Source organism: Penaeus monodon, chromosome 23, assembly GCF_015228065.2.
Source record: "Penaeus monodon isolate SGIC_2016 chromosome 23, NSTDA_Pmon_1, whole genome shotgun sequence".
Taxonomy (NCBI): domain Eukaryota; kingdom Metazoa; phylum Arthropoda; class Malacostraca; order Decapoda; family Penaeidae; genus Penaeus; species Penaeus monodon.
In genome coordinates this window covers 41,135,995-41,136,487 of record NC_051408.1, presented here as the reverse complement: position 1 = coordinate 41,136,487, position 493 = coordinate 41,135,995, and the positions used below count along the sequence as shown (strand labels likewise).

The window sequence follows — 493 nt, the reverse complement described above, 5'->3', positions numbered from 1 at the left end:
TGGTGACATTGGGTTAAGTAGTTAAAGTTACCATAGACACCCATAAGATATGTGATTAGTTTTTATGAGGCAAATTATGTTATTTTATTATATTCAAAGGAGATACTTTAAAAGATAGCTCTGTAAACCACATACACATACATACGTGCATGCATATAGCCTCCCCACTCACAGACACAAGTATGTATCTTAGGGTTAATCAGAAACTCTTACACCTGAAGTAAATGTCACTTTTAGCTGTTCTCTCTCTAGATTTTTTTAACAGTTCCAGAACACAGTTCATTATAAATTATAGATAATGGGAAGTAAAGTATATACAGTAAATACCATGAAGTCGTCGATTTACAATAACCTTCCAGCCCTTCCTCAGTCCAATGCCGCTTGGTGGTTTCCTGGTGCAAAACTCTCTCCTGGGCTGTATTAGTAGTGGCCTGGGCCCTGCTGCCTGGGGATCGTGTTGGCACCATAGCCTGCGCAGCATGACCATACATGC

At 39.8% G+C, this 493-nt stretch overlaps 1 protein-coding gene across 1 annotated transcript in view; it reads left to right on the top strand.

Moving 5' to 3' along the window:
- LOC119588078 (26S proteasome non-ATPase regulatory subunit 6-like) overlaps nt 1–493 on the top strand; it is a 5,261-nt gene that overhangs the window by 2,664 nt on the left and 2,104 nt on the right. The window lies entirely within an intron of this gene.